Source organism: Acinonyx jubatus, chromosome B2 (assembly GCF_027475565.1).
Source record: "Acinonyx jubatus isolate Ajub_Pintada_27869175 chromosome B2, VMU_Ajub_asm_v1.0, whole genome shotgun sequence".
In the NCBI taxonomy this organism is placed as follows: Eukaryota; Metazoa; Chordata; class Mammalia; order Carnivora; family Felidae; genus Acinonyx; species Acinonyx jubatus.
In genome coordinates this window covers 27,452,398-27,463,109 of record NC_069385.1, presented here as the reverse complement: position 1 = coordinate 27,463,109, position 10,712 = coordinate 27,452,398, and positions in this window count along the sequence as shown.

Sequence of the window (10,712 nt, the reverse complement as noted above, 5' to 3'; positions counted from 1 at the left end):
CTTTTTTTTTTTTTTTTTTTTTTTTTTGGTCTGGAACTTACAACCTGAAAATATTAGCCGTCTATAACTCTACGTAGCCTTTACATGTGTTATCTGACATGTTTGCCACTCGCGATGCCACCAGCCTCTTTGCTGGACATCAATCTTAATAATTTTTTTCTAAAGATTTTAAATAAACTTCAGTGTTCAGCTAGTTCTTCTACAGTTTGTATTTTAATATTTTGTGTTTATCAATATTTTCATTCTTAATGTGAAAAAATGGAATTATTTATACTTAATATAGAAAGCATTTGAAATTTGCACATTTAGTTGTCCTTAATAGCCATTTACTCTGTTGAATTTCTTCAAGTTTTCCTAAATAAGTGTAACTTTTTACAAAAGTCACTATTAAAAAATAAATTATTTAAGAACAGATTTTAATGTTTTTTGTCTACAAATGATGAAAGAAAGAGACCCAAATATTAAGGCCATGTTTCCCAAACAGCTTCATTTCGAGGTACACGTGGGCAGTGGACACATGTCCCACTCCTGGGTAGTAAGAGAACTTTGTGAACGATGTTAACCGCATGAGAGTAGAGCATCCTTCAACAGTGAGGACACTGAGGCTCGGACGGGAGTGGGAAGGGTCCACCTGTGCCCGTTCCCAGGAGACGTTAGGTTCCTGTGCTCCTCTAAAGGTTCCTGCCCTTGGCCTTAATGCAGTGCATAAAAGGAAAGCAAGAGAGGGGAGCACAGAGAGAGATGGGAAAGACAGAGAAAGAGGAGGGAGGAGGGAAGCCTGGTGTAAGATCTTCTCCTGGGTCAGAACTTGGAAGAGATGACCTGTGGCTGTGGTGGCCGCAAGGACTGGCAGCACCAGAGTCCCAGGAAGTTGTAAAATGACACATTCTTCCACCCAGTGCAAACATATCCACAGAAGATTAATTCAAGAGGGCTGCAGCTCCCAGAATCTACTTTTTTAAAGCTCCCCAGGAGATTCTGATCATCAGCCAGATTTCAGAACTGTGCTTTGAACAAAATCATTTGTGATCTTTTTTTAAACTTATTGTGGGAGGTGCGCCTGGGTGGCTCAGTGGGTTGAGCCTCAGACTTCAACTCAGATCACGATCTCACGGCTCCTGAGTTCAAGCCCCGCACGGAGCTCTGTGCTGACAGCTCAGAGCCCGAAGCCTGCTTCAGATTCTGTGTCTCCCTCTCTCTCTGTCCCTCCCCCGCTCACGTTCTGTCTCTCTCTGTCTCTCAAAAAATAAAAAATTAACCTATTGTGGGAAATGTTAACACACAAGAAAGTAAGAGTATAACGAACCCCCATGTATCCGTCATCTGATTTCAACAGTTACTAACATTTTGCCAGATTTGCTTTATCTGTCACTCCCTCTTTATTTCTAGATTATTTCAAAGCAAATCCCAGCTGTGTCCTCACACCCACAAGTACATCAGTGTGCATCTGTAATGGATAACTGTTCGTTTTCCACAACCACCATTTTCATACCTACCTAAGTTATCTTTAGTGTCATCCAATGCTAAGTACGTGTTCTAAGTTCTCAGATTGTCCACTTACAGACTTAGTCCTACTGCTTTGGATTGCTCCCATTGCTTAAGGCTCTTTTATTCTGGAACATTCCCTTATAATTTTACATCCTATTAACTTGTTGGGGGCAATTGGGTCGTTTCTGTAGAAGAGCCCACATTCTGGATTTGGCTGATGCCTTTCTTCCGGCATCGCTTTCTGGGGGCACCTGGGTGGCTCAGTTGGTTAAGGGTCCAATTTCGGCTCAGGTGATGATCTTGCGGTTCGTGGGCTGGAGCCCCACATTGGGCTCTGTGCTCACAGCTCAGAGCCTGGAGCCTGCTTCGGATTCTGTGTCTCCCTGTCTTTCTGCCCCTCCCCTGCTCGTGCTCTGCTTCTCTCTTTCTCTCTCTCTCTTAAAAATAAATAAACATTAAAAAAAATCTACCTTGTTTTTCTGTACTGTACTTTGTATTCAAGTCGGGTTCCATGAGGCAAGAATCACATACAGGTGGAGCTGTGTGTCCCATCGAGTCGCATCCTGTATGAGCTACCTGAATGCCTTCCCAGAGGAATCTAAAGCCTCAAATTCACCTCCCCTCTTTCTCTCTGTTCTTCCTCCCATCTCTCACCCGGGTTTAAAAATTACAATTCTTTAGTCAGCATGATGAACATGAGCATTTGACCATAAGTCATCAGGGCTTCTAAAATAGGAAGTGACTTATAATTAGCAAATTATCTCTGACTCAGAAGAATGGCACAGCAACGGGGACATAAGGCACGTTTGGAGGATGGCAAGGTTGCCAGTCAGGGCTGGGCTCCAATCTGGAGCTGTGGATGGACCTCCGCGGGACCAGGGGCCCTAGAAAGCACACACACAATTTTATGCTGGGGCGTGTACGTTACTCTTCTGAGGTGGAGACAATCAGTGGCTCTCTTCAGAGTCTCAGAAATGGATGATTTCCCAAAAAAAAAACCAAAAACAAGAACAAACCCAAAGAACCTCATCACACAGAGGGCTGAGAAATGAGACAAGAGACACTGGTTTTGCTTCACCTGCCTCGGATCTCCACTTCCAGTGCTGTGAAATGTCACCTTCGTAACACACAAGGGTAGAAGGTCATACAGTCCCAAACTGAACTCATAAGAGTCTATCCCTGCGTCCTTCCTTTCATACTCAGGGAAGGGTGCCATCTTCCTGGCCACTCTAGATGTTTTTCCCCTCATTCCACATCCAAACTTCGTGAAGTGTATCTCCAAAATGTCCCTCCAATCCACCCCTTCCCCTCTATCCTTGAGCCACTCCGGCCTGGGCCCCAGCCTCCTTCTGTCTTTTTGCCTCCGCTATCCCCTTTCTGGCCCTCCCAGTAACTTTACTGGTCACCTATGCTTGTAAACCAGGAGATGCTTCTCCTCCAATTAAGGCTTCCTGGTGCCTTTCTACTGCTCCCAAAGCTGGGTGCCCGCAACAGAAGACACAGGAAGAAAATGGGAAACCTCTGACTTCATTATGCGAGTATTCGATACACGAATTACCACCGGTTTTCTTCCTTTATCAACATCGGAAGTCACTGTCACCTGAGCAGTCTTGAAGGACCTGTGCGTTGCTCAGCTCAGAGTGGGTGGCGGTGGCACCTTCATTCAGTTGCTTCCTGCAGGTTGAGACAAATTCCATTCGAATTCTCCCACGTTACACGATTTTGTGGCCAAAACTGATATAGGTGTGCCGCCTATAAACTTTCCCATCTGTACACTTAAACTTGGAGACCATAATTTTTAGTCTGTTTAAAAATTATCCAGGGGCGCCTGGGTGGGCCAGTCGGTTAAGCGTCCGACTTCGGCTCAGGTCATGATCTCACGGTTCGTGAGTTCCAGCCCCATGTCGGGCTCTGGGCTGACACCTTGGAGCCTAGAGCCTGCTTCAGATTCTGCGTCTCCCTCTCTCTCTGCCCCTTCCCCACTCAGAGCCTGTCTCTCTCTCTCTCTCTCAAAAATAAACATTAGAAAATAAATAAATAAAAATTATCCGAATGGAGGCCCCCGCATGGCTCAGTCGGTTAAGCGGTCCACTCTTGGTTTTGGCTCAGGTCATGAACTGTGAGGTCAAGCCCCACATCGGGTTCTGCACTGGCAGAACTTGAGATTCTCTCCGTCCCTCTCTCTCTGCCCCTCCTCCATTCTATCAAAATAAATAAACTTAAAACATTTATCCAAATGAAGAGTTTCAGGGGATTCGAACCCATTTGTTGGAAATATCAACATAGCTTTACGCCTTCCCAACTAACCGACTTCAAAGATTGGAGTGTACTAGCTGAGTTTCAAGAAACACCATGGCATAGTTGGCAGCTGGAATGAAATGTAATTCACCCTGAATAAGGAGGCGCGACAGCTTTTTTCTTTTTCTTTTGCTTTCTATTGTTTTTCAATAGTCTATAGCTGTGCTTTCCAGCGGCTGGCAGTCATTAACATCAAGGATCACAATACAGCAAACTTAGACTTTGTTATGGCTTTATTGCAAAGTGATAGAATGACTTTAACAAAACAATGAAATATATTTATTAACTTTATTTCTTCTTCTTGAGAGCAAAAGGTGTTTTACCATTAATAAAAAAATTATTATTTTAGAATATTACTTCGTCTTTATCTCAGTGTTTTGAAATCCCTACATTTTGTGATTCTTAATTTTTTTTAATTTTTTTAATGTTTATTTATTTTTGAGAGAGAGAGAGACAGAGCGTGAGCAGGGGAGGGGCAGAGAAAAAAGGAGACAGAATCCAAGCCTGGTTCCAGGCTCTGAGCTGTCAGCACAGAGCCCGATGCGGGGCTCGAACCCACGAACCGTGAGATCATGACCTGAGCTGAAGTCAGATACTTAACCGACTGAGCCAGCCAGGCGCCGGACCATCTTAACCATTTTTTTTTTATGTTTATTTATTTCTGAGACAGAGCATGAGTGGGGGAGGGGCAGAGAGAGAGGGAGACACAGAATTCGAGGCAGGCTCCAGGCTCTGAGCTGTCAGCACAGAGCCAGATGTGGGGCTCGAACCCACGAACCATGAGATCATGACCTGAGCCGAAGTCGGACGCTTAACTGACTGAGCCACCCAGAGACCCCTGCCCCGGTGAGTCTTATGCACACACTTTGGAGACAGCTGTAGAGAACATTCTGCAAATTTCTCTACCTCTTTGCCTTTTCTTAGGAAATGTTTCTGGATGCCCTTTCTGCCTTCCTCTGTCCTCTCCCTTCTCCCTTCACCAGAATCTGGCAGAATTCCTTCCTTGCATTCTGCGTTCTTCCAGATATCATATTGTATGATATGATATTGAACTTGATATGATAGTGAACTTGATATTTTGTAAAAAGAAATTTAATTTCAAGCCCTGGCTCCATTGCCTGTCAGTTATTCAGATTTGAGCAAATTGTCTCATGTCTCCAAGTCTCAGTTTTCTCAACTGTAAAATGTTCATTAAATGTTTTCTAAAATATATTATGGAACTTCCCCCCCATCCTATCCAAAAATGTCCTTTTCTGTCAGCAACTAAGCTAATAGCCCTCAGCCCTGAGGACATGCTTGAATCACCCAGAGGACTTTTAAACCATGCCAAGGTCCAGAGATTTCCACCTTTAATTGGCCTGAGATGGCACTCTTGGGTATTGGATTTTTTTTTAAGTTCAGGTGAATCTAATATGTAGCCAGGAGTTGGAATCCGTAGTAGCCAAAAGAGCATTCTTTTCACAGAGGCAACGAAGGGAAAGAGAACACAATTACAGTGTGTACCTGGGGTGTTTGAAGAAGGCAGGTGTTTGAAGAAGGCAGGTGGTGCCTTCTGGGGGTGACCAGCTGGTCATCTGCAACCCCTCCAGGTGGCATTGATTATCACAACGGGCCTTTTTCGGCATAAAAGCTCCATCTCCCAGAGGCAATATCATATAAACCAAGATCAGAGACATACTAGTGTGTTGGTAATTTACGTGAGAACAATTGTACCAAAGAGGTGCAAACACTCGCCCTGTCTGGTCAGTGTGCCCACTTCTCAGAGGCTCACCCCATGAGAATCCATATGAGCAGGAAGCCTGGCAAGCCCGGAATCAGATCAAGGGAAGCTAGTGGCTGAGTTCGTGGGACAGATCCCCCCTCGGTGTGGTGGGATATACCCATCTCCAGGTTCCAGTGCTCAAGTCTTCTTTTCCTGTAAGCAGGAGTCCAGGATGTTGCCCTTGCACTTGGTATTTAGATAGACCATGTCTGCCTTTGAGACCCTGCCTGTTCTTTGTGTCGCTACCCCACCCTCTGATTGGTCCACTTCCTCTAATCATGTCACCGTCTGCAAGTAGGCCACAGTCTGTCTCTTCTGGTGACTTTGTACACTTCCGAACTGGCTTATTATTTAACCCTCAGAGGAAAATCCTATTTCCAACCAACACCCCCCATCCAGTTGCTACCTAAGAATCTTGAGTTACCGGAAGTAATTTGGGAAATCCTTACGGTTTGTTACAATAAGCTTCAACATGATATTTTCAAATATTACTATAATAATACTTTATTATATCGAAAATGGCATCCAGCGGTCAGCCTACCAGTCTGACCAGCTGTGCGGAATCACAGCAAGAGAAGACATTATTTACAGCATGAAGAATTGTAGCAAACACCACCATGCATTTGCTCATATTAAGAAACTCGGAGCCGTGCCTGGTGGCTCAGTCGGTTAAACACCCCAATCTGCATTTCAGCTCAGGCCGTAATCTCCTGGTTCGTGAGATCAAGCCCCACGTCAGGCTCTGCGCTGACAGCTTCGGAGCCTGCTCGGGATTCTCTGTCTCCCTCTCTGTCTGTCCTCCCCCACTGTCTCTGTCTCTCTCTCTGTCTCCCTCTCGAAAATAAATAAATAAACATTAAAAACAAAACAAAACCCAAACTTGGTGTCCTAAAATGACTAAGGAAAGACATGGAATAAAGCCCACCCCCACCCCTCACCTACCCACCCCTTGCCTTTAAAACAATACTGATCTATTCATCTTCCGGTCCTATGATTCAGCGCAATTCTGCTCAGGGTTCTGGGACCCAAACCTCATGCAAGCCCTTGCTCCCCCAATTCTCCGGATCCGGGGTGTCTCCTCTCGACAGGTTTTGTGAAGGTGAAATCAATTTACATGTTGGTTGAATGCTGAACGTGTTTCACAGGTAGGTAATGCTCCTCTGTGAATTCCAGTTTTATAGTTAGATTTTCCGGTAGAGTAATGCTTCAGAAAATAGGAAATAGCTAGCACTTCATACTTTTCATGATCATCTTTTAAAAACTAAAATGAAATATGGCTTAAACTTAAGTTTTAGAAAACTTAAAATGACCAGATAGAAGTCTGGTGGTTGTTTTTTTGTTGTTGTTGTTGTTGTTTTTCTCTCAGGATTTAAACACATCAGGTTTGTGGTTTTTTAAAGCAGGCACTTTAAGGTAAAAATAACTGTCACATTTCTAGCTGTGTCTCAGTTTTCAAAGTATTATAATTTCTCACTTGTGTCTGTAATTACATTTTACTTAAGACACCATATCCCAAGTGGAGAATATTTCAGATATTCAATATGTGAAGACCCAAAATGGCGACTGCTCTTCTTCTCTGAAACGGAGACCTTCGGCTTTCTAAGAGCCAAAATGGACCCGAAGGGAAAGTGTGCAAGATTTACTACTGGTAAAAAAGAGAAGAACGGTACTTAATAAATGGGCATTTAAAAAGAATGGTCTTTTTCACAGTGAAAAATAAAAACACAAGTAGTTTTGCAGAGTGGAAAAGAAATTGTTTCCACAGAAGCTTCTAGATCCACAGCAGGATTAGCCCTGTTGGCCTAGCACAAGCTACACAGGGCCCTTAGAGGCAGCAGAATAGCTTGTGGGCCTGTGGAAAATGTACCACAATTATTTTTAACCACAGAATTTAGAAACATTGCTTAAACTGACTTTATGCTTCTTTCATTGTCTACGTAGGATTTTGCATTTTTGAAGAAAGGACAACTTGATGTTCCAGGTATGAGTAAATCCACTAATGTCTCTTCCATCCTCAAAACACATTCAATATCATACCTGATTGTCAGCGAATTTGCTAACAGATGTCATAATAATATAGTTGGTATATGTTCCAAACCATCAGGTAAATATGGAATTATACTATACAATATTATTTAATACCAATGAAAATTAAATAAACTTAACCAGAAAATTTTTTAATACAAAAAAAAATTTTTTAAAGAAGATCGGAGAGGCACCTGGTGGCTCCGTTGGTTAAGCGTCCAACTTTGGCTCAGGGCATGATCTTGCAGTTCACGAGTTCGAGCCCCCCAGGGGGCTCTGCGCTGACAGTCTGGAGCCTGCTTCCGATTCTGTGTCTCCCTCTCTCTCTGCCTCTCCATCACTCATACTCTGTTTCTCTCTCTCTCTCTCAAAAATAAACATTAAAGAAAAGAAATTTAAAAAATTAAAAAAAAAAGAAGATAAAACATCTGTTCATTCAGAATCTACTGATTAGCTCTTTTAGGCTTCCATATCATCAGCCAGATTGCTTCTCATCTGGGCCACTACACCAACTTGTTAACTGGTTCTCTTACTCTCTCAGTTATGATCTCTGCAAACCGTCCTTTATAGGGTAGCCAGTGGCATCTTTTTAAATGTCCTTCTAATCATGTTCCCTGTCTTGGGACCCGTGGGACACCATAGAACTGAATTTCAAGGGCAGGGACTTGAATGAAGCTAGGGATCCCTGAACTCTGAGCAGAATTCACTTAAATACAGGCTTGATTTGTAATGCCCTCCACAAACTTTCAGCTAAGTCCAAGCCCCTAAGCATGGCCCATGAGGCTCTTTGTGATGTGGACCTGTGTTTCTCTGGATACATGCACACCCACACAGAATCCAGGCGTGCCGGGGAGGCTACAACCTGGAACCTGCCTGTGATGTTCCCACTTTTATTCTGCACCACCTCTGTTCAGTAGCTGACTCCAATATAGCCCTCAGGATTCAAGGCAGTCCCCTCATCTGAAAAACACCATCTGTCTCCTTAGGGGCTTTTCCTCCCTGCTCCCATTCAGCTGTAACTTTCTAGTCACTATTTTGTAATTATTGGTTAACTTCTTTGTCATCAGTGTGAATTTCTTAAGCTAGAGAAACTTACTTGTTTTGTGTCCCAAATGCTTAACCTGACACAGTTTGACACAGTTTAGACTTTGTCTGGAAGCGCATGCTGAGACACTATTGGAGCTCTAGTACGTTTCTTAGGGATCAGAATTTCATTTTTGCTCAGGGTAAGTCCTCTCTACTTCCAGCCATGGGCCAAAACTGGACAGTGTATCTGTAGTTTCTTTCATAGTGATCACTGCTAATGAACTTCAATGAGAAGTCATGTCACCATTGAATTTAAGCCTAACAAGAACGTCACTGCTGATTTTCATCATGTATAAATGCATTATTTTTATGATTTTTAAGTGGTTCAGCTTGGTTATAAAGATCCTTTATTTGTATAGAATTTTTTAATGATGATAGTGCTGATTGAATCAACTAGTTGACCAACTAAATCAAGTTTGGAGTTAAAGATCAACACTTGAAGATTTTGTTTTCCCTGCCCAGGATATACATTTCTTTACTTGCTCCCAAATAGCTCACCTTATCCTTACTCAAATTTCTTCTCTGTGTACTCCTTCAACAACATTTATTGTGTGCTTTTTATACTGCAAACTTTAAGATACAAAGGTGAGTAAGACACATCCATCTCTTTGAGAGTCCCCGTCCAGAGAAAGAAACAAACTTGAATACCAGAATTACAACACCATGGAGAAAGTGTTGTAATTGGTCAAAATTGTATCAGGAAATAAAAAATACCACTCTAGAAATTCTAAGCAGGAAGGGATTTAATATAGGAAATGCGATGCCAACAAAACAGAACTGTTGGGGGAGAGAAGCTCAGGAAAAAAAAAATGCTTTTGATTTTCAAAAAGTAGGAAAAGGCAAGAATCACATTTCCATTCTGCCTATATCTGCTACCTGCCACGGTCTCACAGGATAATGCTTTCGTTTGCTTTTCAATCTCTAGTGAGTTCTTCTCAGAGGGCCACCCTAAACAAGAGTCTTACTAGCAAGATGACCTGGCAAATGTCATTTCCAAGGCTTCATCCCCAACATAGAAAGGAGAATCTGGAAAGGCTGGCAAAGGTGGCAGCAATCGACACCACCCATACGCTATATACACATCGGGACAACTTCTCTAGTCTGGAGAAAGCCAAGTCAGCTTGGATCTGCAGAAGTGGTATAGAGAGCTTTCCCCTGATAGGTCTATTCCGATAAAATCCATATTGTCACATAGGACCTAGCCCTATATTCAAGGGATCAGGAGCAACTTAGGGGATGTTTCTCAAAGGTCCTTAGCATCCACTGATTCATATCCTACTAACTATACAGTATTTCATATTCATATCTTTTGAGTAACTATTTGGGGGTTAAAGTATCCTGGGAGGTGTGATACACTAATTTTTCATGCTGGAAAGTTGGCTTCTTCCTGAGATGAACTGTAATGTCAATTCAAAGTAGAGGCTAGTCACCTCCAGCCCCCCTCAGATGGAAAGAACAGTGAAATAAGAGACAAGAGGTCTGTGTTCAAGATCTAAGGGGGCCAATTATTAACTATGTAAATATCAACAAGTCTTTTGACTTCTTAATTTCCTCTTCAGTGAAAGCTTTTCCTCCTACCCCTAAGGGTTATTTTAAGACTTAAAAGTAGAGTGAGAAAATGTATGTGAAGATATTTTTGTAAACTATAAACGTTGTGAAGGTCAGAACCTTTGCTGTGAAGTTCACAGCAAAACCCAAGAAAGCTTACATGAAAAGTCTGCCAGAACCTTGGCAAAAGGTGAGATGAGGATATGAAAGGAAGCCAGAATTGAAGCGGGACTAACCTAGCTATAGAACAAGGTCCTAAACATGGGCAACCAGATGTTCAAGTTACAGTATCCAAAAGGTGTCACAAACTTGATGCAGTATAGATAGCTAAGAGGTCCAATCTGGGACAAAACAGGATTGTCCAGGCAGTGGTGACGCTCACAATCAAGCACTTGGCAGATTTACTGAGGTCTGTTTTGAAATGATATCTTGGCAACAGATTGAAGCCCAACTGTAGTATCCGCACCTACTAGCTTGGTGTGGAGGAGGCAATCAATATATTTTT